The following is a 27,876-nucleotide window of genomic DNA, read 5'->3' as shown; positions in this document are numbered from 1 at the left end:
ACCATTGTTAAGATGTACAAAACAAGCATAACTGTCTTACAATGAAATTGTCTTCATATTCTAAAGAGCAGACAGGTTTCTACCTTTGACCTCTGATGACCTTGAGAGGTCAACGACTTCAGAATATCAGAATATTGAAGTATGACATCATTGGTGAAAGGTCAAACATGGTAAAGATGTACAAAACAAGCATACCTGTGTACAATGACATCGTCTTCATATTCCAAGGCACACAGACGAGTTTCTGCCTTTGACCTCTGATGATCTCGAGAGGTCAATGACCTCAAAGTATCAGAATAGTTTGGCATCATCAATGGTAAACATGATGATGTTCTAGAGAGCACTCGTAGGCCCTGCTTATTAACGAGCCATTACCGTTCACCTATGAAAATCACACAAGGTCAAATACCTTGAATGAAATGTGAAGATGTTAATATTAATATTGCGATAGTTAATAGTTAAAAATTGTTTATAATGTAGGGCTTACAAACCATGCATTTCTGTTACCAAAAAAGTGGCTACTCATTCCGCAGAACTTTTCAGGTAATTATCTAAGTGGGGTATGTGCACAGAACAAGGGGTGTCGATCTGTTTTCACGTGGGGGGGGGGACTTGGAAAATATGTAAAAGCATAAGTTCATGGTGCAAAGGAATGAAGCGGAGGTGGAGGGGGAGGATGTGGGTGGGGGATTGGATTTTTGCAGGTTTAGACCTGAAATCAGTATTTCAGTGTAGCTCTTGTTTAATGTGTGCGTCAGCACTTATACGGAAGTTGATGGGGTGTGGGCGCATCTCACCTACCCTCCTCCCAAAGACGATTTGTTTTTTTGTTTTGTTTTTTTTTTTTTTTTTAAGAATCTGATGAATACGTTTTGGGGAATATTTGGAAAATTATGGATCACCAAGGTGTACCAAGTCTATATGGATGGGAACCCAGCAAGCGCAGCGTTGGCGAGAGTAGGGTATTCCACTCCCATTCGAGAGAGCTCTTGTATTTTGAGAAATGAGATTCAACGGCCTGGCACACAGGCACTTTTGAAGAAATACCTCGAAATTTGTATCAAAAAGGTGTAGTAAGTCAGCTATCTATGGAGGGAGACCAATCGACAGAAGGATGTGGGTGGAGGTATCCCCCTCCCACATTATGGAGCTTTTGCATTCTTTTGTTTGCAATTCAATGATCTCGTGCCACTCTTGGTTGAACTACCATTTTGAAAAAAGTCCATACCCAAATGTGTAGCCATAATCAATGCATGGAGGAGAGGTTGATACAGCGAGAGGAGGGTATTAAAAAGGGGCTGTCCCCCAATCCTTCCCATGCGAGGGAGCCTTTGCAGTAAGAATAGAAATGAAAAAAAAAATCTAGTTTACAAATTTATGATGGAATATTTGGGAAATTATCAGTAAAAGGAGTGTACCAAATCTAAGGGTAGAAACCGAGGAGGGATTGTTAATTGAAAGATAAACTACCCCCTCCAACAAGAGGGATTTTCTTTAATATGTCGGAACAGAAATTAAAGATCTAGTACATACTTTGTGATGATATAGAACAACAAGGAAAAGTAGAAATTACGCGGTGCGTAATATATGTCCCCGCCGGAAGTAGCATTTAGTAGCAAAATGTACAATATAGGTAAAAAGATCAAGGTCAAAGGTCAAAGAAGTCAAAGGTCAAAATTCTATGTAGAAGTTTTGAAGCCCTCACCTAGTGCCATCACATAAAGCAAACGGAATCGAAATCGGGTTAGAAATGGCGAAGGAGTAGCATTTTGTAGCCAATGTACAATATAGGTAAAAAATCAAGGTCAAAGGTCAAAGAAGTCAAAGGACAAAATTCTGTGTAGAAGTTTTGAAGCCCTCACCTAGTGCCATCACATAAAGCAAACGGAATCGAAATCGGGTTAGAAATGGCGAAGGAGTAGCATTTAATAGCAAAATGTACAATACAGGTCAAAAATCAAGGTCAGAGGTCAAAGAAGTCAAAGGTCAAAATTCTGTGTAGAAGTTTTGAAGCCCTCACCAAGTGCCATCACTTAAAGCAAACGGAATTGAAATCGGGTTACAAATGGCGAAGGAGTAGCATTTTGTAGCAAAATGTACAATTTAGGTCAAAAATCAAGGTCAAAGGTCAAAGAAGTCAAAGGTCAAAATTCTGTGTAGAAGTTTTGAAGCCCTCACCTAGTGCCCTCATATAAAGCAAACGGAATCAAAATCGGGTTAGAAATGGCGAAGGAGTAGCATTTTGAAGCAAAATGTACAATATAGGTCAAAGGTCAAGGTCAAAGGTCACAACTGAAATTCTTTATAGAAGTTTCAAAGCTCCCATGTAGTGCTATCATATAAAGCAAACAGAATCAAAATCGGGTTAGAAATGGCGAAGGAGTAGCATTTTGAACATTTTGATCACACACGGACGCACGGACGGACGCACGGACGGACACACGGACGCACGGACGCACGGACGGACACACGGACACACGGACACACGGACACACACACGTACGGAGCCCGTTTCATAGTCCCCTGCTCGAACTCGTTCGGCGGGGACAAAAATGGGACAAAAGCACTGAGCGTATATGGAAGGGGACATAACGAATGACAGTGTGGGGGAGGGGGTATGCAAAGGAGATTCTGCCTTTTAATCTGGTGCATATAGCTGAAATATTCAGTGACAATTCATTTTCTGTCAAAAAAGTGAAGAAAAAAAAAATCTCCATCTCAGGAAATACTTGGAGGCAAAGTTCTATGTCCCCACCATTCCCCCTCCCATATTTTCTCGGGAGGCGGGGCAAATGCCTCTTGCCCTCCAAAATGAACAATCGTGCATATATAGGAAAGCCTTTTCATCTTTGAAATTCAAATAAAAATATCTCTTAAAAACATTTTTCATAGAATAAGGGAAATTATCATTCCCCAAAGTATGTTATATCTGTGGAAGGAACCAAGCAGGGGGAAGGAGTCTATTGAAAGGAGATATCCCCTCTCACAGAAGGGAGATTTTGCATTTCAGAATCAAATTTTAACAATCCGATGCACACCTAAAGTGAAAAACTTGGGCAGTTTTCTGTCTATAAAGCAAAAAGCAAAAAACAACAACAAAAACTAACAACAACAAAACATAGTCCACATCTCAGAATTTAATGGGGTGGGGGTCAACTATCCCTGCCACCACCCCTCCTCCAAACTGATGCCCTGGTATGTGCATGTGTTTTATTCCACTTGTTGAAAAGAAGAGAGAGTTTTACGAAACAATATTGTTCAGTGGTCGCTATCCCAGTCAAGTAAATTGTTTATCAATAAGGTGATTTCCTTCACCTGTATACCTTAAGATGATGTAGGACTGGTATTTGCCTTGCACGTTATTACATCTATTTCTTTTTTAGTATTCTCGCTTATATTTTGATGTGAAAGTTGTTTACTTTGCCACGATTGTATTTGTACATAGAAAAAATAACCCCAAGACTGAAAATGAAACTGATACAATATTTAATGATTGACATGATGCACATATGTGAGCAATTCAAAAGGCGTGTACTCATTTGACATGAACATTAGCGATGATCCTCTGACCTCTGGAGGATATTGAAAGATATGCATCAAAATGTAAGAAAATTGATGTCTGGGGCCTGTCTTATAAAGACTTGTCATAGAAATCAATCACAAGTTTTGTGTGTGCTGCAATGCAAGTTGCGATTGATTTGGGAACTTGTGATCGATTTGAAGGCTTTATAAGACGGGGCCCTGGTCTCATTTGTTTGTAAGGCCAGCTGCTTATGAAATAATAATAATATTAAAAAATGCATTTTGTGTGTGTGTGTGTGTGTGTCCAAAATTGTATGCAGAGTATTCCACACACAGTTCAATTTTGACTTCCATCTAGGACAATGAGCGGTTACTTTTTTCTCAACTACACTGTAATATCAAAATCTATTGAAAAAACACGGTGGTGGCTGGGTCTAACACATTATCATTCCATTTCGTTGGAGATCCATGCGGGATGGTCAAAACAAACATAAAAAACAGATATCTCAGACCTAATTGTTATAACAAAGCATCATATCCTCATATACCCAACCCAACCCTCTATGCCCAGACAATGTAAACCACCACATGGACTTACTTGGAGCTTTAGAATATCCTTTGTCAACAGAGAGAGACATCCAAACCTTTGCAGTGCCGACTAAGATCTGCCATGGAACTGATTGGTATTGGCTCTGCATCATTGACAGCAGATCTCGTTTCCTATTCTCCTTCTTCTTCTTCTTCTTCTTCATTGTACTGTGTAATCTTGTAATCTGCCATGGAGCCTTTTCTTAATTGGTTAAAGAAGGTATCCAAAGAGCTATATGAAGCAAAAAACAACAAACAAATGCAAAAAAAAAAAAAGAGAGACATATGTATCTTTAATAACAGAGCTGAATATTGCGTATCTCTCTCCTGAAGTGTTTCAAAGAGATACAAGAGACAGTGGCCTAGAGTAGCGGCCACCTTTTTTGGGAGTAGGCCTACTTTGTGTTCTTGCAAGTGATGCCTGACATTTTGGTCATTGGCCCTTTTTGAAGAATGCAGCAATAGAGCCACAACTTCCTGCGGAGTGGATATTGTGGGGTTCTTGCTGCAGAACATCATCGCTGAATTTGCCTGTGCTGTACTTTCTTACAGGGATTGCCATTGTAGTTTTGTTTTGTTTTGTTTTGTTTTGTTTTTCAAGTGTGGCTGTAACACTGCTTGTTTTGCATATGATGGTCATTGCAGCTAAAGAGTGCATATCTTCTCTGGATCATTCCAAACTTCATGATGTTTCACCTGGGTGAATGGATCCCAGATGATGCATGCATATTCCAGGACAGTCCTGAGCGGCATGGAGTAGCAACACACCTGAACTTTATGATACTCGTATCTTCGTCTGGAGAGAGTCTTTGGTTGAAGTATAACCTTTTTAAGCTGCTGTGGCGATTTGATTCCAGCTGAGCCTCCTATTGGAACTCCAAAATATTTTGCACAATCCGCTTTCTCCATGGTTTGCCATGAATGCTTATCTATTCCCTGGGTGGGTCTCGAATGGCAATAGCTAGTTGCAATACACAGGATTGCTTCATGTGGAATGCATGTTGGGCCTCACAGTATGTCGAAGTTTTCAAGATGGTTCATGATGTCGCAGCTGTGGACTGTATACTCCAGGACCATGAGTCATTCATCGCAGTCATACTCTAACAACCCACCAGCTTTACACTGGCCAATACAAGCCCACCAGCTGGAAACTATGCAAATATTGCCCATGAGCTTGACACTTAGGCAAACCAGTCCCATAATGAGTCCGACAAATGGGGGAAAAGATCTATGAGACTTACACTGGATAGATTAAACACTCTGTATATCAGTCTCGTGGGCCTTGTTTTCCTCGAGTGTCGAAATAATGGCCATATTTGCCTATATTTGCTAGTCTACATAACTAACCCAAACATAACAGTTATATTTGAGGTCACTGCCATCACTCAAGAAACTTAAGCTTTATTTCTGAAGTAATTGACCTCACATTTCAGAGACCTGTTACTATAAACCAATGCTCCTGTGGAATATGCATACATACTTTGATCAAAACGTCAATGCGTGATTTGTACATGATTAAGCATTTACGATTACACCAATGAAGCCAAACATCAATACAGGTAAGCCTACACATGTGACCTCAGTGACCTCTCATTGTCCTGAGAGGTCAAAGTTGGATGTAATGCACAGGCTAATGACCAATGTTCCATGGAATGACAAGATTCTTCTATTATAGCATAAATGATTGTACATCTGGTATTACAAAGTTGACCATTGACTAAGCATAGAATATCAATATTCTGATATTTTGAAGTCATTGACCTGTCACCTTCCTTAGAGGTCAAAGGTAGAGACACGTGAGTAATTTCTCTTGCTCTGTGGAATAGGAAAACAATTCAATTGTAATACAAATGAATATAACATCTAAATCATGTTTGTCATCAACCAATTGCACCAAATATCAATGTTCTGACGTTTTGACGTCATTGGCCTCATCATAGGTCATCTGAGGTCATCAGAGGTCAAAGGTAGAAATCTCACTCGAAAGGCTCAGTGGAACATTGAGGCAATTCCTCTTACAAAAATTAGTTTTTAGTACATAATTATCGTGTTTCAGTTATGAGTGACACATTAAAATATCAATTTTCTGACATTTTGAGGTCATTGACCTCTGGAGGTCATCAGAGGTCAAAGACAGAAACCTGTCAGGGCTCTGTGGAATATAAAGACAATTTCACTGTGACAAAAATTAAGTTTTAGTACATCATTACTGTGTTTTATCGTTAACCAATAATGCAAAATATCAATTTTCTGACATTTTGAGGTCATTGACCTCTGGAGGTCATCAGAGGTCAAAGGTAGAAACCTGTCAGGGCTCTGTGGAACATAAAGACAATTTCACTGTGACAAAAATTAAGTTTTAGTACATCATTACTGTGTTTGTCATTAACCAATGACGCAAAATATCAATTTTCTTAGATTTTGAGGTCATTGACCTCTAGAGGTCATCAGAGGTCAATTCAGACTTACCTCCCGATCTTAAAATTAATCTTATAGCATGTACTAGCAATGGTGAAAGTTTCATGCTTTAGTCAAATTTTGCACAATTCTTCGGCTTATCTGCTCTACTATATGTACCTTCATTTCTAAAAGATATCAACTTGTGATTAAAAAGATATCAACTTGTGATTATTAATATCAATACTAAACTGCTACTATTAATATTTAAAAAAAAAGGATTTTCTTGCCTGCTGTATGACACATCTTCATACAGTGTATTTAAAGACCTAATAAAATGCTTGCAAAATTTTTTAATATGCAAAAGAAATGTAAAATATATGTCATGATTATCAATGTAAATATGTTGTCAGTGTCGTTCCGGTTTTCATCGCTTCTAGAAACTCCCCCAAATATCACATTTTTGGAGGACCCCGTTGCAGCTTTTGCGAAAAAGATAGTCACGTGACCAACACCCCTGAACCGATTGATGACGTATAAGCACGGAGTTGTGCTCAGTTAGCAGACGCCGCTCAGCACAAGCACTCAGATTACTAGCTTGGTACACGCGCGTACACGATAGCTAGCCCGGCCAGGCCCGGGCCCCGCGGGATGTGCGCTCCCGGTCGACACACTGACTGTCGACATGTACGCATTACCACGTACATTATCACTAAGTTAGCTTGCACAGATACCTGGTACCTCGAGCATAATGTCTTTCCCTATATGGGTAAACTTCGACATTGATGATGATGATGAAGACTGCAGCTCTGACGACAGCGGAGAGGAAGAGGAGGCACATGAAGTTGAAGGGGAAGATGGGGAGGGAGAGGCAGCCGATGAACCAGAACGTTATCGTGGGGCTGCACCTTACCGATATGAACCAGCTGCATCTCCCCCGCTGCCAGTGCAAGAGCGTATGAACATGGCACCAAGCCCGAGAATAGACCTCACGGAAACGATCGCCTGGGAAATACAGAGTGGTATGTCTGGTATGCCCCCATGTAGTTTAACGTTGGAAAGGATACACTGTATTCTACATGACTGACATTGTAAGTTGCAACTGTCTAGTAAGTAGATTAGAAGAACAGCTAGGCCCAGCTCGCTCACAAAGTGAGCGGCTACTCCGGCCGCAGCAAGCAAGCGGGAGCGTCCCGGCCGTGGCCTGGCCCGTCGGCCGGCGCTTACAAGTTAAACTACCAGTAGTAGTCTAGTAGTAGATCTAGTAGCAGTCTACTAGCAGCCTACTAGAGTTCTAGTCGTTATAATAGTCTACTAGTAGTGTAGTAGTAGTCTACTAGTACTACTACTAGTAGTGTACTATTACCACTACGGCACTAGGTGTAGTAGACTAGTAATTAGCAGAATCTTTGGTAGTAGTACAGAGGCTACACTCTAACGATTAACGGTTAGGGGGATATGTTGTTACAGGGTGGGTCGTGGCTAAAAAAAAAAAAAAAAAAAAAAAAAGCCTAACACGTTAACCAGTTTCCCATAGTCAGTTTCTGCAATATGATCAGTAATTTAGATGCGTCATTTTCTAAGAAAAACGATACCAAGAATGATCGTCAATTTTGGTCGAGTAGTTTTTGTTTTATGCTAAAAATCATACTGTGGAAGGAAGCCCAAACGCCGTGACCGATGAATGCCACGGTGGGGCTGGATTCACGAGTAGGTCTAGGCCTATAAAGCAGGCGAGTCGCCGTAGTATTAGTACAGACACGCAGTGGTGGTGGGGCTATCGTGAAATAGGCCCCACCGCAGTCACGCGTGCACCGTACCCGTGCGTTTATAGCAAGCAAGGGTAGGTCCTCCTAGGGTTTAGGGTTAGGTAGGGTTGTATTTATGGTTAAATTGGCCGTTAAATTAGTCGAGCCGAGGGCCATATTATGAAGTCATTTTCGCCGCATTCACGAGTATTCACTGTGGAAGGCAGCCCCACCGCCGTGCTTACCTACCGAGATGAACGCCACACGGTGGGGCTGAAACAGGCGAGTCGCCGTAGTATTACTATTAGTACAGACACGCAGTGGTGGGGCCTATTTCACGAGTTTGCCGAAAATAATGGATATCCAAGCGTACCACAGTTGTAATCTGTATTATTGGCAGTAATAAATCCGATACAGTTCATTAAATATTCTTTTGTCTAAAGGCTTAGCCAATGACAATGCAGCGCAGCACCTGCTATGCGCTCGCTAGCTCGCTCCCCCGCCAGCGCTAGCCAGTGCAGCAGCCGCCGGCCGCGCGCCGGCTGTCGCTGCGCTGCGCTAGCATAGCCTTGCCAGCTCGCTGGCTACGGCTAGACTGGTCGTGAACGACTCCGTTCTTAGACGTCATCACAATTTAGAAGTGATAGTGCGCCGCATGCGGTGAAAGTATAGCAAGTTTTCCAAAACCGAGGAAATTGCATCCATTATGTTAACAAATATAGAACAAAATTCAGAACAGTAAAAAAACCCGCACAACCATAGAATTACTTAGAATTTAACATTTAATATTATTACATCATTGAGAAAAAAATGCCTAAACCATTTTATTAGGTCTTTAAAGTCCAAATAATGCTATGGTATTATAGATGAGCTCTTGATAAGCACAGATATTGCCAAGACGTATCTGGATTGCTGTCTTCAATGACGCTTTCCCCTTCAATGACACACATAAAATTATACTACCTTAATCACTGCGGAAGATGGAAGGCCGGTGTGCATCAATAATGCATTATAAATCTGCCTGTAACCTGGGCATGCTGAGTTCACAGCAAATCATCGCATCACAGCTGTGCAAATATCGAATGTACGCAAAAATGCTTCAGAGTCAAGTAAAAATCACGCTTGCCAAGAATCCGGTGGTAAACTACATACAAGAGAACACAGCCAAGTGTCAAGTACTGGCACTTGTTTCGTGCATTCCAAGTGTTTGCATTGCCTTCAGATCTGTAGTCTGTCCTTCACGGTTGGCAGTTATCATTTGATTGATTCATAGGAGCTATTTCTGATGTAAACTTCAGAAACATCTGAAGAGTATGTTGTCAGTGCTATTTTCAATGAACAGTTCAGCTCTCAAAAAACAGCTGTACATATCACAAGATATTTGTAACAATTCAATTCCACTGTTTTTTAAAAAGTGGGTACATAAATGTTTCAGAAATGTTTCATAATTTTTCAATTTATGATAGGGAGCCTATAGTCTAATCAATGTAAGCTACAAGCACAGAACAAATTAAGCAGAAAACAACACTAATGCTCAAAAGAGTCTGCCAATATAGACTAGATACCATTGAACACTAGAAAGAAATCAACAAAAGTTGTTACCATGCATCCAAAAACAGTGTTAGGCTTCACTGAATTTCAACTGTACTTGACGTATAATGTCTTTCATTTCACTTATCAAATTGTAAAAGAGTCATTTTTTTCCCCACTTTGAGTGACACTCTATTGTTTATATAATACTGAGTTAACAAAATTAATAGCAGAGTACAACTTTAATTGCATTTATAAGAGCAGGATTGTGATGTCAAATGTGCCAACGCAATGAGTGCCAGTACCTTTATAATTGGATGTTCCTTGAATACCATCAAATCGTGCAGATTTGTTTAAATTCTGTTCTGAGGCCTGGAAGAGGAGAATAGTGCCGAGAAAAGCTCAATGCATCCCACGTGAATGTACACTACTCCGTTCTCACCCGCATAGTGACAACGGTAGAAACAATGTTATCCACAGTCTGCATGACAATGCAAAGCGTATTCCCTGTAAACACTCAGTACTGTGTAAACACAGCCAGCAATCACAGTAGTGCTCAAGCCAGGGGCACAATGTTCAGGGTGGGGTCCTCTGGTTTTCCTATCATATACACACATGCACATCTCACTGCTGGTGTCTGGTGGCACAATTTCTGCCAATTTTTCCTAGAAATGATGGTCGTTCACACTCCTATCTAGTTGAAAATAGAAATACACATTTGTGCATGTAGTATTGACATTTATTATTTGAGTAGCATGTATCAAGCTGCCTGATTTTGCTGAACTTTCCTTTGTCAGATACTTTCATATTTCTGATATTCACTTTTCTCTCTTAGAGGAAAATTTCATCCCATATTTTAACATATATTGCACTTTTTATGGTAAGTTTCAACCTAAACTGTAACAGGGTCAAGAAATTTCCACAGTGTATTACGGCTGTATAGGTGTAAGACGTGACACCATTTGTGCATGACAGTAAACACTTGCTGGTACAGCATGCACCACCTGCAAAGTGCCATCGTCAACTTTAAACTGTTGAAGAAGTCATAGACATCTCTATCAGTTTGTGCTATTAACTGGTTAAATGAAAAGTGCATGGTCTCTGATCATAAGCTAGCTAAGTTCTCAAGAGAACAGAGAATATACAAAAGAACATCATCAGTTAACAATGGCAGAAATTGTTTCAAACATTTTCTAAACATTTGAATACCAATAACCCTTCTTTTCCGACACCCCCCCCCCCACAAAAAAAAAAACCAAACAAACAAACAAACAAACGCACACACAAAACACATAGGTTTTTGATAGCCTTGATAGTACAAGAACATGTTGGACAACAGGCAAGCATTTGCATTCTTTGAATCACTGTTTATGGACAAAGCAGTCTCCGCAGTAAGCAACCACAGGTATCCATATTAAATGAAGACTATAGGTGAACTCTCCCGGATCTATCATATCTTGGTGAGGTCACGCCAAAGCATCGCTTTAAAGCCGTGCGTAATTCTCCAATTGATTACATCTCCAGCAGGCACTCACATATATTGATTTTCTAAGACATGGAATTTTTGCCAGCAGGGGTTGTGTGTGTGTGTGTGCGTGTGTGGGAGTACTGGTATCTGACGGCATGGGGGAGAAGTGTGTACAGTACTGTGAACATCCATCTTTTATTGCGGGCAAGTGTGGCAAGTGTCGATCAAAATCAATGAAAACACAATTACAGATAGCCACACTTTATACATAGTCGTGTATTATACAGGATTAAGCCGTGCATTTTCATACATAGGCCAACCTATTTCCTATGGTCCATAATATACACTGGTATCAAGGTGGTAGAAACCATCACAGCATCCATACGTACATGGCTACCAATGTTAGGCAACAAGTGTCACTCACGCAACAGTAATGGGAATACTACTTGTAGACTTAACTGTACATTTTCACTGTGAAGCTCAAACTCAAAAGAACTGAACAATTTCTTCCCTCACCCCCTCTCTCATCAGTTTGCTTATATTCATCTCATACAAATCAAACAAACAAACATCGCTACAATGACATATATACCCAAAGTTGTATGGTATCCCTCACATAAAATAACAGCCATGATGCTCTATGGCATGGAAAAATTTTGTAACATTTGTAACAAACATTTATCACCCTCAACAGAAAAGAAGGCCATATCACCACACAGCAACATAGTCTTCAGACAAGGCTAAGCTAAATAGATATGTTTGTGGGCAAGATACATTATGTATCTCCATTGGACTTTTGAGGATTCTCACAATATCTTGCAAGAGGATAAGGTAATGAGACCTACAGCATACAATGTATCCTCTCTGGATGGCGGTCAAACTGTAACCTTTCTGACCTGTGTCACAGCCAGAAGCAAAGCTACAAATGCACAAAGCAAAGTGGTCGCCATTGGTCACCTGTACGATACTGGAACCATCTCATCCTCAGCCATTCAACAACAAAACTTGAACACTGATGGGCCAGATTACATTCCAGCTGTCTATATTCCAATTTAGCAACAGCTCTCCCAAAACACAAAACAGCAAACGAGCTGTAACAGAGCTACTTCATGCAATGATGCATACTGATCCCGACTATTCAAATGTTTTGAAAAACAGCAGGATGAATGAACCAGGTCCTCCAGGAGAAATTATACACATTTAAACATTAAACCAGTCTCTTCAACTGTTTCATACTCACCCACAAAATTGAGTAGACATTTAACTCTTAAAAGCTTCTCCATTTTCAAATTATTCTCTCTGTGAAACTTGGCATGCCTCCTAACATGCTACCAAACTTTGTCATTACAAAATTGCATTAAATTTTTCACTAGGATGAAGTTTACATGTGGCAAAAACCTCTGTGATCTCATCAGAACCCAGTGAATACTCATGTGTCAAACAAAACCAACAACCAAAATAATTCATCTCATAAGATCTTTTACCATCTATGGGTTCAAATTCAGAGATTTGGTGTTCAAATCATATGGAAATTTTGAGGTTCCATTCATCTCCATTAATTGTTTTAACTCAATCCATGCATTGTAAAAATATGAAAAGGTATAGCAATAGCTGAAAACTTTGTGTAGTAGAAATGCTCTCACATCATTACTACTGCGACAATATACCCTTGTCTCTCATGGAAAAAAAATAAATATCAGAAGTTGGAGAAGCAAGTCACAACCTAACAACAACATACAAAACTTGTATAATTGCATTAACATCCTTCTACCTCTAAAATAACAATCAAAGGTGTCATCATGGAATGATACAACTTCATACCCTCATAAAAGGCAAACTTTGTACACACTGGCAGCCGGCACATAGCAGATTTTACACATTTACACTGATACCAAGGGGAGTAGCTCCAGAGTTCCAAACTGGTTGCAATTTGTCTGTGCCATCTATACCTTGCTGCTGGTGAAAGATTATGCTGGTAGGAACAATTCACACATTATGTATATCGGTACACCTGTATGCTGGGAAAAGTAGTTGAACTGGAGATGAGGGAGGGAAGACTGTGACAAACACACCTTTATTTTATAGCAGGCACTCCATATGCTCTACCCTGAAAATTGATGCTAACAGGTGTTTTATGGCAGCAAAGTAAATCTGATGAAATGTACAAACTGTGTATAATGTTGCCTCTGAGTCCTAATACCTAGTTTGTCTAAACCATTGCACAGTCCATGTTTATACTTTTGATTTACTCTATGACATGCACAGGAAAATTTGATTTACAGCAAGCATATCAAATTATACTGTCCATGCCTACAAATCAAGTATCAAAGAATAAGAAAATACATGCAAATTGAATTGCAATACATTAATTTCTCTTTGTATGAACAGTGTACCTTCACTTTAGAAAAGATATGGTTAAGCAAGCAAATGAGGAGTAAAACTATCACATTTCATAAAGTTTTCATAGTGACTTGAAAAGCCATCAAAATAAAAATGTGTTAATATGCAGTATTTTTACTATGCTATATGTGGCCAAAATTCAAAGGGTTGATGCTTACCAAGTCTCTTCAGTGAAAGAATAGTACCTTGTTTATATCATACTGATGCCAGTGCCAGAAATCTCCACTCTACCTCTGGTCTCTGTGAAATGTAAAAAGAATAAAGAAGTCATTACTTTTAAGCAACCCTATTTTGTATTATATGCCTCAAATCTGATGAATCCTTGATTCTGATTGGTCCAATGTACAGTCAATAGTTTTCACTATACTGCCCAGAAGTCATCTAGTAGCTTATCAAGATGTGCATATGCATATCTTGCACATGTATCTATATTTGAGCATCATGAAATGCTATTTTATATAATTTTGTTTGTTTTCTCTGCTGGTAGCACTAATGCCCTAATTTAGCATAAATGCCTCAAAAATTAAGTGGAATGTGGCATGTAAAATAAATTAGACTGCTTTCTTTCAGGTCATTGTTAAAACTGCTCTGGGCAAATACAGTGTTAGTTTTAACCACAGTCAATATAATTTGTAAAATATTTACTTGTTAGGTTTTGCATTAATTTAGCTACACAATGATTTGCCAACCTTCCATACATATCTTGAAAAAACAAACAAACAAGCAAACAAAGCTATGAACACAGAATCAGGGAAGTCTGAAAAATTGCTTCACTGTACGATAAACACACAAAATGTGGGTTTCCTGGCAGAAAACGAATTATAATTTTTGAGTCATAGTCATTTCGTTGCTCCTACAGTACTCACACTATTCTCTGTCTGCCTTAAAAAAACAACAACAAACCAAGATCCAATAAACCTTCTTAATTTACTGTTTAACCTACATATGAGCAGCAGCTCAGTATTTCATGGTAGATGTGGTCACAACCATATTCCATCAGAATTCTCTCACATCTCTGATGAAAGTTTTCCACCATACTCTTCGGGGCTATACCTAATGCATGAATGATTTTCACACTGAAATGATTTCTGTCGTAAAAAGCAAAAAACAAAACAAAACAAAAATCAACAACACAAAATTAAGAGATCCCCTGACAGAGCAGATGGACAAAAGCATAAAATCAAGGAGCTGTTGAAGCCCCTTGATAAAATCCCATGCAATGCAGTAGCATGCCCACAGGAATTCTATCTTTGTAAGCAACACAATACCCCTTTAAAAAGGGCAAGGTTTACTGATGGTGTACCCTTAATTTCACATGTGTACATTGCGAGGTGCTTAGATACTTCATTGCATTATCACTCTATCATTTACAACACCGCATCACGTCACATAGGCTTTGATCATCATCCTGTAAAGTGCCGATATTATCACCAGCTCATATCCGACCCCAACACAGAGGCTGTAGTCTGCAAAACTAAACCCCATTGCATGTTGCAGCTACACGAGCAACCTTGGCGTCGATGCTCCAGGGGTCCGTGTCATGAAGTCATCACATAAAAAGTCTTTGCATTAAACCTAGGAACGGCGAAAGTCGCTCATACAGTATGTAGCTATGAGAGACTTTCATAGAGAAGTAAAATCCATTTCATGAAGTCGCTCATAAGTGTGTCTTATGAGTGAAAAGTCTCTCATAAGATTTCCATGAAACAGAGCCATCTTGCTCCCACCTGTAACAATACTGTAAAAGTGGATAGGATATTTTTGCATGAGTAATTTTTCCTGCTCGGCCGGGTAAGATAAGTTTCGCGTGGTTTTAATTCCAAGAAATCAAGACATTAAGTACTGGAACATGTAGCAAGCAAAGATATTTGCGTGCTTTTATTTTTGTGTTTGCGCGAAATGCGCGAAAATTTCAACACTGTGCAGTATGTCCCATTAAAAAAAGAAAAGAAAAAAAAGATTAGATTGGAGAAAAGTCAGACAGAAGGGGGAGGGATATCTCATTTTTTTCATATGGGATTGGCAGAAGTATAATAAATTGAGCAAGCCAATAAGCGAGTAGAATGCTTCCTCTCTTCTAAGTATCTGCGTTGTCGCTGATGGGATATTTTGTGAGGAGGAGCACAAGCTACGAGCTTGACAACATCTGAGAATAAGTTCTGTGATGTAGGATGGAGAAAGGTTATCACCCCATTCAAGGACAAACTGATTTTGCTACCACACAAAATTTCCATAGACACCTGACCAAGTATACTTGGGACTAGTCTTTAACGGGTTAATTGCCTCGAAACACATAAGAGTATTTCAAAGATGATGCATTCGTCAACTGTTAAGCAGTAAAATTTACAAAAGAGAGTGTTGCAATTCAATTTACCACTGCCATTGCAAAGTTGTAGCATATCTATTCAGTACATTTTTTTTTTCTCTTTATGCACTCATAACCTCTGAATCCTTGGACGCAGGAAATGAAAATGTTCGAAAAATTTCCTCTCATTGAGGTCTAATTACCTTGGAAGTAGAGTTCAATGGATTTCCTGAGGTAAGAAACCTACCAATACCATGCTGGGATAGGTCCATTGCTTTATTGAATGATTTGGAATTGTTAAAATATATCAGGGCTTGACACTAACATTTTTCTCTGGTGGCCTGTTTGGGCCACGAAACTCTTTGAATATGAAATTTTGGTGGCCCAAAAAAGAAATGCAGTGGCCCAACATAAAAGGAAATATAAAATTTCATTTTGAATTTTAGCTGCCCGATCGGGCCACCACAGGATAACCTTGATGGCCCAACATTAAATTTAGTGGTCCCCGGCCACCGCAAATGCCCAGTCCTGTCTTACTGAAAGGCTACGAATGGCCACCCATAACAACAGCACATAAAATGCATCTCAGCAGTACACTGTACACGTGTAACTATGATGTGCTTAATAGTAGCAAGGGTTTCACATTCCCCACTGCGCTAACCTGTGGATGTACATTTGTATGAATCACATCGTAGCCAAGGAATCACGAGAACCTGTTGGTAATGGATGCTACATCTATGGCACGGACACAGATTCAATCCTTGATGCATCCTACCAGCCTGTGGGGAAACTTCCGATGAGCTCCGTCGTTGCCATAGGAATCACTGCTGTGATGCAGGCACGGGAGGTTTAAATAATTACGACAATGGCATGTAATTAGTCATCACTTTCTGTCCTTCCTTGAGACTAAAAATCTGGATGATGTAGATGAGATCGGAGTGATTAACCGTGTTTAGTGGGTTTTTTTTTCACACATATGAAGGAGGTAAGGAGATACACTGCACGTAGAAAGAGGTGCATTCAACTGTCACATGATACCGATTCACATACATTGTATTTCCAGCACAAATGCAATGAAGCATTTCATCACTTACACTGTACTTGCACAACCAGGTGTGCACAAAATAATGCAAACTTTAAAGGAATGGAATATTCATTCTGGGGTGCGTTTATCCACCCTTTTTTTTTTTCCGGCAGAAACTGGTTTCCCAAATGGCTTTCAGGGATTTTTTTAGAGATGATAAACGCAACGCTGTTTTGATTATGGGGTTCGGAAAGCCTTTTTGAAAACAGCAAATTTGTGCTTTTCGAAACAGGTTTTAGCCAAAAAATGTGTTTCTAGAAGCGAGATAAACGCAAAGCTGTTTTGGAACGACTTTGTACTGTAAAAGTGCGTGCCGTATATGACCCCTTCACCTCTGGTCAAACGGCGCAATGCAGCTGCGCAGTGACAAGGCCAGTTTTTGTGTTGGCGATGAGTTGATAAACGCAAAGTTCTTATTTTGGAAGGCGTTTGTAAAGGGCTTTGGAAACAACTTTTGATAGTGGGTATGGAAAGCCGTTTCAAACTGGGGAAAGATGATAAACACAGCCCTGGACATTTGATTCATACAAGAGATGATGAATTGAATTAATAAACAAATGAATGAATAAAGAAAAGAAAGAAAAGCAGTTGCAGATGAAATGAGAATTTATACCAAGTTGCCCACAGTAACAACATGCTACCATAAGAACATAATACTACAATATTTTCATGTGCATGAAACTTTCACTAATTTTGCGAGGAACCAAGACTTATGAAAGTAAAATGCACACAGAGCTTTCGTTTACATAATCCAGTACATACGTTGTATATGGTATACTCTTTTTTTTTTTCATGCACAGCACTACATTAAAGTTCCATGTCATGAAAAAGGCCTATGTGAATGTTTCTGTTTTTGTAGTACTTGGCTTTCAGGCAAGACATAGACATTATGCATGGAAATATACCAAATCTCATCGCAGAACATCTGAAATATGTCTCACACATTTAAAAATGTAGTGGCTGGACTTGGGCAGGGTAAATACTGCACTACTTTGAGTTTCAACTTTGAACAAAATTGTGCTCTTCAGCAAACTGTCATATTTACACAAAAACTGAAATCATGAATGGCTTTATATTCATGAAATAAAGAAGACTACAGGAAGAAGTGAGATACAATGAAGTAAAGGACTGTCTCAATAAATTGAAGTCATGCAGTTTATGTGTTGTGTGATTTTAGAATTTACAGGAACAGAAAAGGTTAGCAGAACTAGGAAATCAAGCAGTCTACTACATTGGGTCATTGACCTGAATGGCTTGTGTCAGTACTTTAAAAAATAAAAAATCATCCAAAAATCCCAAGTGAATATACTTGATCTGTATGAATGGCCATATTTCTAATTTGAAATTCATTATAATCCACTTGTTTTGATGCCTTTCAGTATCCCAGTAACTCCTCATTTTCATTACTTCACATTTGACTGAACACAAATAGCAGAGCCTGACTGATGGGGCTGGACCACATCGCTAACAATCATCTTGCCTTTGTGATGCAAATGACGTGAAACAAGATTGCAGGCTGAACAAGCGAGGGCAGCAGCCGGAGGAAGGAGATGAATATTTAATGTCGCCTTCAAATTCAACACCATGCTATCATACAGTTTCATTAGCTTCCCAATCACTATACCTGCGGCACTAGTCACAGAATATGTCATCCGCATTCAGCTGGAAAATAATGTGTCGAGTACTAATGCATAGTGTGTACATCAACAAACACACAAATGAAATTCAAAATTCATCTCATAGCAAAGAGTAAAATTTTCTCATATAACTACCTAATGTATGCTTTGCCAAATATCTCTGGTATTTTCCAGCTATACAGCTATACAATGCCATTTGACCTTTCTGTGAACAAAAGTCAATATAGACTGCAAGATGACATTCAAAACTAAGTTATGATTCCATGATGAAGATAAATTTGCTTTCATGTAGTCATTTTAATCATGGGTCCAGCAAAGCAGAATTCATATCACTGAATATAATAATGTCCTTCTGAAATCAATTTTATAATCATTTGATCATTTTGCATTTAAACTGTGCATTCACACACAAATTGCACAAAAAGAAGAAAAAGCAGATCATGAATGCATTTTGAAATCCAGTTTTCATAAATCTGCAACTAATCACCTACAAGAGAACTTGTGCAAGGGGAAATAGAGTAAGATTTCTCAAGCATTCAGTCTCAATCACTTCCTACACTTCACTACGGCCAGAATGAATGGCTGATTATGATGGTTAGATTAGAAATGATCGAATAATGGGTGGAAAATTTGGTTCTCATCAGCGGGGGATCATACACAGATCACAAAGTAAATTTCAGAAAAAAATTCTAAATGACCTCATGCAACAATGCAATGCCAAGGTTTGTGCACTCTGGCATTTAAAATAGGTGGTATTTCCCATTTCTTTGAAATGCATTTTATGTACAGTTTCTTCACACGAAGCAGGAAAGAGTTGGTTTGCACTAACTCGTCATTGGGAAATGAAAGTAATTCATTAAAAAATAACTGTAAGAATAATACTGAGGAAATTATCATCATCAAAAACTGATTGAGACCACTCACACATGGCCACAGACAAAAAACAACAAAAAAAAAAAAAAAAGAGAAGAAAATCACTCAGCTGGAAGCATTTCATCTCTATACGCACATGTGGCATGCCTACTGTACGTGTAAAATTTGTCCGAAGCATGTGAATGCAAAATGTCCATCATCACAAATTTTGATGTCACAATCTTTTTCAACTGAGAACAGTTCTTTAATTTCCACGATGAGAAATCAATAAGAGTCGAAACATTGATCATGATAAAGAAGAGGTTATCATTGTGCTAATCCTCTGGTGATACCCAATTGTTGACACATAGCTTCTCCTGTCACTCCATTGTGTACACATCTGGGCAGTGTTTAATCTTCGTACGACTAATTTGTAGCACACTTGTTGGTATTAAGTGTTTACATTAAAACTCCCTGCACACTTGCCATCATACCTAATTAAACCTGAAAGTAGCCGATTACGGAAGTTGAAAAGGGACCATGTCTTTCGCAGTCATGTTGACTACAGCACAGATAATAATGTTTTAATGATGCCTTAAAATAATCTCTTTACATAAATGTTTATACAAGTGGGGAAATTTCTACATCATTCATAAGTGATGGATTAACTTAGAACAGGAATCACTAAACATTTAATTGACAATCTGCATTCAAAGTTGCCTGGGTATCAATGTGTCACCCATTTCGAAGGAAGACATCCTCTACCTTCTGAGATAACAGTAGGGTGGGGTAAGTATCCATAGAAACATGAAAAGGGTCATGATATCTGCATCACACATTGCTACACCATGACTGCAACTCATAGTGTTGCTTACAATTTAGGTTCTGATTAACTTCATTTGGCTTTCGCTGATTTTTTATCCTTTTCCGCTACATTTGATCACAGAAAGGCTGATCTGAATATTGACATATAAAATCAGAATTACATAATTCATCCTGCCAGTATAGGCTAAGGTATGAAAAATAAACAAACAAACAAGCAAACAAAACAAATATTTGTCCACTAGCCTGTCTCTGCCCATTGATGCAGATTTGATTTGACACGAATCTCTCATGGCTACAAAGTTCCCTACGGAACTTACAAGCTGCACCACTTTAGCCTCATTCAAACGAAAATTAAAACAATATCTTTTGAGCAGCTACGGCATGCATATTGTATAGTACTTGTTGCTCAGTATTTTCCCCCTTGTCTATCTTATTTAACTTCTATTAGTAGTCCGACGGAATCCTAACCATATACATTATTATTTTCGATCAGTCTGCCTGTTGCGCTCTCTAAGCACTTACTGTTACATTCGATTGTTGGAATTCTTGAGCGTGGCAGCTGTCTGTTACCATGGTCACACGGCCTGCATGGTTTAGGACTCCGCTGGAATTTTGACTCCTGAGCTCCATTGTCCTTGTGTGTATATTTTGTATTCACGACAAAATTCTATTAGCCCACCTTCCATTTATGTATTTATGCCAAACTGTTACGTCATCATCTATACCTCCACACCCACTTAAATCCTGACAATCTCAGTCGTTGTTCTCTCAATGTCCTTATTTGTAGTAGGGTATAGTTGCAACATGTGACCTTTCTGTATTTTATTCTGTATTTTATTTAGTAACACTTATTTGATTTGATCTTTGTTCGTTTTAATCGGATCCCCCAGTTATAGTATGGTCTAAATAAATATTTGTACTTATGTTTCCCCTAATCTGATTTTATCAGACCTGCGGCTCTATACAAGCATGCTTTTACGCAGGCCCCATCATATTTTTCGCATTATGATCTCAGTTTAACTCGCATGTATACAGACCTTGTGTATACCAAGACAAACTTTTGAACATTCCGGTGAAGTTCTATTTTGAAATATGTTCTGTATAAATTTCGCATTAATTTACTTTATATTGTGATATATGTGAGAAAATATGAAAATAAATTGAAATGAAATGAAATGAAATGTATGTTACAATCCGTAGATGGGGGAAGATGCTATCATGGTTCTTTGGCTGGAGGTATTCAGTGTGGGTCTTCACACAACTATCATGCAGATTTGATTCAATACAAATCTCTCATTCTCGCTCTCTTCTAATACAAAAACTTGTTTGTAGCCTGGCAGTGTACGTAGGTTATAGAATGACAAAAACAAATATACCAGGTATCTTCTCCACTCGCATAGCTGCTGATGCATATTTGATTTGACATACATACTTGTAAATCTCTCGTGGCAACAACGAGATGTAGGTAGTTACCATGGCTCTGCGGCTAGAGGTATAGGCCTTCACATGGTTATCGTGCTGTCGTGGCAGTATGAGTGAAAGCGAGTGAAGACCATGTTATCAATACAGACAAAGGTATAATGCGAAGGTTGGTTAGAATGCTTCATTTTCATTCCTCACTCTACCACTCCCCCCCCCCCCCATCCCCCATCCAGCTGATATGGAAAAGAGCACTGGCAATGGAATAAAATCCACAATGGACATATCCACAGATGTCTCCTTTGTCAGTAATGTACCACAGTGATTTTTCATGCCAGCAGAATGCTTCTACAAGCAAAATACTTCTGCTGTAGAGTCAAATCTATGGGGTATCCAAGCCTTGCATCAATGTGTCCAATACTGAATGCATTAAATCTGTCTGGTGGTGCGGCCTATGGTGCAATTTAACAGATAGTCCACTAGCTTCCACTATTAGGCTTGATGCTCTGAGCAAATAACTCTGGCCACTGAGTATGCAGATCCACAATCTGGACTAATAAATGTACATGCATACATATACTAAATAATACATCATCCAATTGTACACACAAAAGCCTTTTGCTTTTTGGTCAGTTGAATTTGACCACAGTCAGTTAAGGTGGTTGAGCTCACTGATCCCTATTAAGTTGGGTTTATATCTTGAATAGGAAAAATAAAAATAAAAACCTGAATTTGCAGTAATTGAATTAAACAGTTTGTAAAATGATATGATTTGCAAGCTACAGGAGCTAAATTGGACAATTTATGTGAAGAAAATGATTTCTGCAAGCAATTTAATCGCAAGGTATAAGCTCATACTATGTATTTCATCTACCTCACAACTGACATCAATTCAGCTATTTCATGTTATCAAGTTAATAGCTTTTTACATGATTATCTTATGCAGCCTAAATTATAATTATAACTATAGTTGACAGTGCTTATATAGTGCATAACACAAAGTGATAATGTCCCTATGAAAATAATGAAATGATTATGCACATCATGCAATTCCAATTACAGTGATGGTAACGAGTTTCATGTTTGCTTACACCGTAAACAAATGTGTTTTCAAAGCAGACTTAAATCTATTTATATTACTGACTTGTCTTAATTTCTGAGGTAAATTATTCCATAAAGTAGCTGGGCATTAAAGACAAATGCCTTGTAATAGGAAAACATATCATGTCACAGGTGACCAAATTAACAGATTGCAGGCACTGTCGTAAAAGAAGAATTCAATAAGGCAAGTGCCAAAATGTGTCTCGCCCATTCGCGTAGAAGAAATGTTTTTCTAAATCCTGGAAGTTCATTGACCCCGCCTATGACCTTTGACCTTGTGGTGACCTTCAACTCCCCCAAGGGACATTTACCAGCCAAGTTTGGTCACAAACGACATATGGATCAAAAGTTAAGAAACGCGCCGTAAAAACTTGAACATTGAGCCCTAAAAGTCCTCAGTAGAGAGTCATTCAAGTTTTTCTACCGTTACAGATGGACGACGGACGGACAGACACCGCAGGCGATCCCTTTAGTCTCCCCGCACCTCCAGTGGGCTCGACAATAAAAGGAATTCTAAGTAAACAATGAATCATAGGGCAACATTTTACAGATTCTAATCTGAATACATTTCATGCATCAATGGTTCTCTGCCATAACAAAGTGTGGAATACAGTCCATTTCCATGAAATATAACACATGAAGCGTATAAACCACTAATGGTGCTACCCTAGGTAAAGAACACTGAATAAATAAATAAATAAATATAAAACTGATGTCAAATCACAGAAAAACAGCTTTCCTTCCATTATACTGTTGGTGTAATTGTGAATTATGCAAGTATTTTGCTGAGAAACAAACCAAAAAAACAAAAACAAAACAAAACAAACCCACGAAACAAACTTGAACAAATTTATAATCAAGAGGTCACCATTTCCCAAAATTTATTATTCAAATCAGGGCTCTATCAAGTATTGATGTGTTGCCAAGGCAACCAGTAAGCATTCTGCACTCCAGAATTCTATGATGCTAGCTCCACTAGGTTGATTTCTATGCTTAGCTAGTACATTATACTTGATAGTTGGCATCCAAGAAATGCAGCAGCTTTCCTACAAAATTGCACCATGAAAATATACCTTTAGTAGGCCTTTATCATGTATACTTCCTCATCATTTTAGAGTAAATTGCAAAATGGTTGATGTGCTCTGTGTTGTGATTAGCCTGGTTGCTCAATGTTTATTTGTTTTGGTTTATAGTTTTTGACATGGTGTTCAAATGCACTGCGGTCAAGGGGAGATATAAAAAAGTTAGATATGACTGCACTAAAATCTTATCACACGCTGTATGTAAGCAAGCAAAAAGCTGGAGTTTACTCTATATTTGGTATATTATACATATGTACTGAATGTACAAAATCACATGGCTTGCTTATGGAGTGTGGCCTAAGATACAAAGGTCACTTGCAATGCTAAATTCAGCAATTACCACAAAATTTTCTCTGCTGCTGCTGCTGCTGCTGCAGGAATTTAGATGGTTTCAGGCAGGGGATATTTGAATTTCAAATGACCTTTCCTGTCCATGTATGGGGTGGACCACTCACTGGTGCTTGTTACAATTATGCCAGGGTAGGCAGGGAAGAGGAATGATGCCTAAAACTCAGAAAACATTAAGCCACACCACTGGGCTGCCTAATGCACAAAAATTTTGCTGGAATTTCTGGCATGCGGCCCAACACAGTGGGAGAAAGCAGCGAGGAAAGCAGAAACAATGCCTACTTCTTGGAGCTACATCATGCCAACCTCTACAACTTTTTGTTATCGTGGTATTTTGTTTCAGGTAAATATATACATTCCTGCCAATTAGTCAGCATATACGTGTATTTCATCAGCCAGACACCAACTGGTATGAAATTCTTGTCTGTGCATGTATATATTTCAGAGTAGTACCTTGTCAGTTTAAACGCCATAAGATTTATTGTTTCTGCATACAAGTAGAATATAAAATGTGTACCTACAGTGTATTGACACAGACAGATGAGATTAGAATAACCTTTGTAGTCTAACATACTTTGAGTTGCATTTTACACTGCAAACTTCCTACTTTTTTTTCTGGAGTGATACAGCATGACAGTATGGCATTTATGAAGGTTTACTACATAACACCACCACACCACAGTTTGTATCAAATTGTGAATTTACGCAATTATATACTGCATGTTATACAGTAGGACAAGTAAAAGGAAGAAACACTTCCCAATATACTAAAAGGGTTATTAAAGACTCCAAAGACGTATCCTGAGAAAAACAAAAACAAAAACAAATATCAAACTACTTTTTTCTCTCTCTTTTTTTTTTTAAATCAGCACAATCAGGTTGTCTGCTTCATTTTCTTGTTACTAAAATAACTTTCCCTGTAGAGGTCTAGGGGTGTCCAATCAACAATGTGATTTTAGTTACATAGCTGAGATCAGAATAGAAACAAACTTCTATTCACCTTTTTTTTTCAGTTGATATTGCCTGCAATTTCGTTCTGTTAATATCGTGGTATTCCTACAAATGGGCGTTCTTTCTGTTCCTCATTAATATGTGAGCATTATAATATGTACATTAAAGTAATCTAAATGGCATCGAGTTTACTTTTTGAGTACAGCATGGAGTCAACATCATCTTCCTTCTCAGTACAGCAACGAAGGCTTGCCACGACAGTCATCATTGAATAGGGCCTATACAATACATGCAGTTGGGACCAAGGATGCCACCTCCCTGGTTGGGACCTACAAATGTAATCTTTTATTCTTCAAAAGCTGCTTGGGAGTGATTTTCTACAAAACCTAAGAGGGCGTGAAGGGAGGACATCAGAGCACATTGAGCTAACAATGGCATCACAATTCTGACACTTTGGGATGCTATCACAAATACTGGGCCACACAGCAACTTCCCTTGGCAATAGTTCATGAGATCTACTTCTCAAAGGTGAAAATTACACTGGACACTTGCATATGCTGAACATATTTGAATACATGTATTAAACAAGAAGAATTAAAATCATTTAAATATGGTCAACGTGTCACACTTGATTTAACATATTGATATCATGTGTCAAAACATCAAGATCCTGATCTACCCACAGATGGTACAGTGTACATTACACCTGTGTGGATTGGTTAATACTGTACGAGCTGAAATTTTTGCGTACAGATATTTTCGCGAATTGCTACTTGGAGGACATTTGTGTGTGTTGTTAATTTCGCGGTTGCGACGGTCTAACTGAACGTAACTATTTGCGTGTTGTTATTTTCGCGTGTTGTTATTTTCGCGGTTCAAAGGCAATTCGCGAAAATAAAACCACTGCGAAAATTTCAGCTTGTACAGTATCACGGATGATAAATGACACCAACAGGCCCTACTTGTTGCATGCATTGTATTTCAGTATAGGCCTTTGGCCTTCTAGTAAGTCAACAGTTGGAGAGAATACAAGATATGTAATGTGACTTTGTAACTGATTTTATATGAGTCCTCCAATTCAACAAAACACACTTCTTTTGGTAGCATCTACGCGTACGGCACTCTGTAATTTAGAGAAATGTGTATTATGTATCAATTATAAGATTCTTTGCCACACACGTGGTGGAATATCATACGGTCAATGAATCTGTTCCAAAACTGTTTCAAATCATTCAATTCAAAGAGGGAGTGCAAAAAATTCAGCTCCGGGAAAGAAGGATGCATGATTTTTTATTTTTTTATTTTTTTTTTTACTTTCAAGTAATTAGATCTAGTTTTTATGAAGCAATTGCAGAGCACACCGCACATCACCTGGAAGTATGATGATACACCTCACTAGAAAGGAAGAATATTCTGGAAATGCTGATGGACAGATATTTACCCTAAAAGCAAAGGTTTACACATTTAAATGGAACTGAACTGAATTATAATCTACGCACTGCATCCCATTGCTATGTGCATTAATTCTTGACATCTGGCATTCCAGACCAGCCAGGTAGCGTCTAACTTAAGCCATGTAAGTACGTGTAGATCTAGAGTGTAGAAACTCTGTCTGCCTGCCTGCGTTCAATATTGATGCATGAACTGCGGAAAGTGGTTTGACTTTCCGAGGCACATCTCGATGATATGTACAAATGTACAGCACTTTCAAAAACATATGAAACTACCAGAGTTAGAATACGATGTGGTAATACTGGTAGTCCACTGGTACTTTCATTTGAAGAGGAGGATCCCAGGTACCAAGACTATGGCCCTAACAACAGCCGTTGCCTCCCATCACCCCATCACTGTAACGTCAGACGGACACTCAGCGGCGCGCAAGCCCACGCTGAGCGGGAGCGCTGGGCGCAATGACAGGTCAAGAAACACCACGAAAACTTGGTATCTGGGCTTTTACTCCACAGGTGACGAAGATACCTGCAAACAAATTCTAACTCGCAATATGGATGGGAGTAAAAAGCATACCTACGTTTTTAGTAGCACAATGAGATCCGTGTCCGCACGTTTTATCACAGAGGACAGTCTTCCGATAATGTCACGTTCCTCAGGCAATTTGAAAAACAAAGAGCTTGCCCGGTATCGACAAAGACGCTGGATCCCACCGGTAGTCCCGTTTCACCTCGCTGGTTTCTGTGTGAAAGCAAGACACGGTACGCGGTTGTCTCAAACATGCACAGCTAGCTCGGATGAAAGCATGGGCTTCGCTTGCGGTTGCTCCGTGAACCAAAGATTGTCTCTCCTCTTTTTTCAGGCTTCAGTTTTAGTGTGCGAATACGGCCCGGAGATGGCGCTGTTACCAGTTACTGGAATAAAGGAGTTCATCCGTACCCCCAACAGGTAACATAGACACTATGTAAATTTAGTCTTTGTATTTGATTCAACGTAATACAGATGAAAATGAACACAGTCAGCTTGAATTTATAAACAAACTAAAACAGAACAGTAAAGTGATTCTGACGGAATCTAGAAATTTAGAATTAATCTATAATACATAATAATATAATCCTTTGGATATTGCAGGCTGATGAAGAATGTATAATGTCCAGTGATTTATGATTC

The 27,876-nt window shown here is 38.9% G+C and overlaps 1 protein-coding gene across 1 annotated transcript in view; it reads right to left on the bottom strand.

The window, feature by feature from the left end:
* The window catches only part of LOC140229113 (uncharacterized), a 131,139-nt gene extending 103,731 nt beyond the window's left edge, over positions 1-27,408 (bottom strand). Inside the window, exons 1-2 of the mRNA XM_072309378.1 lie at positions 27,287-27,408; positions 13,812-13,893 (exon numbers count right to left, since the gene is read on the bottom strand). The gene's annotated coding sequence lies outside the window, so the exon portion shown is untranslated. The remainder of the gene's footprint in view (positions 1-13,811; positions 13,894-27,286) is intronic.
* Positions 27,409-27,876: the final 468 nt, after the last annotated feature.

This window comes from Diadema setosum, chromosome 5, assembly GCF_964275005.1.
Source record: "Diadema setosum chromosome 5, eeDiaSeto1, whole genome shotgun sequence".
Lineage (NCBI taxonomy): Eukaryota > Metazoa > Echinodermata > Echinoidea > Diadematoida > Diadematidae > Diadema > Diadema setosum.
The sequence above is the reverse complement of the archived record's forward strand: the minus strand, read 5'-3'. Positions and strand labels throughout refer to the sequence as shown.